Raw genomic sequence first — 576 nt, 5'->3', positions numbered from 1 at the left:
CCCCCCCCCCCCCCCCCAACACAGAGGGAAAAAATAATAACGAAAAGCCCTCATACAAAAACTAATTCATGACATGAGACAAACACAAAGTTAATGTATTTCACTTGTAAAATAAGTAAATAAATAATAAATAAATAAAACGGATTAAATAAAAAAATACATGACATTTTTGCATAAAATGAAAATGCAACTAATATTTGCATATAATTTCAGCCCCCACAACAGCGCATTATTTATTTTAGGTACTTGTTTATTGAAAAACTAATTGAAGAAATTATAATGAAGTAATAATTTATAAAGAAAATAATACATAAGAGTCAAAATATATTTAATTAAATTAAAAAGATGAATTAGAAATGTTGTAATGTAATAAAAATGTTTATATTTTATGTAACTACATTATTAAGTATTAAAATACGTACATAAAATATTAATAGAATAGAGAAGTATTAAACGGCAAACATTTCAGTGCATGGAAGCGAGTAAGAGCAAGCGCAAAACGCTTTCGAGCGCCGTGGGTCACGTGGTCCCCGTCCGCCTATGAGCGCCTCAGCTTGCGTGTTTTTTTTTTTTTTT

Source organism: Sinocyclocheilus rhinocerous, unplaced genomic scaffold, assembly GCF_001515625.1.
Source record: "Sinocyclocheilus rhinocerous isolate Xijiao unplaced genomic scaffold, SAMN03320098_v1.1 scaffold472, whole genome shotgun sequence".
Classification (NCBI taxonomy): domain Eukaryota; kingdom Metazoa; phylum Chordata; class Actinopteri; order Cypriniformes; family Cyprinidae; genus Sinocyclocheilus; species Sinocyclocheilus rhinocerous.
The sequence above is the reverse complement of the archived record's forward strand: the minus strand, read 5'-3'. Positions refer to the sequence as shown.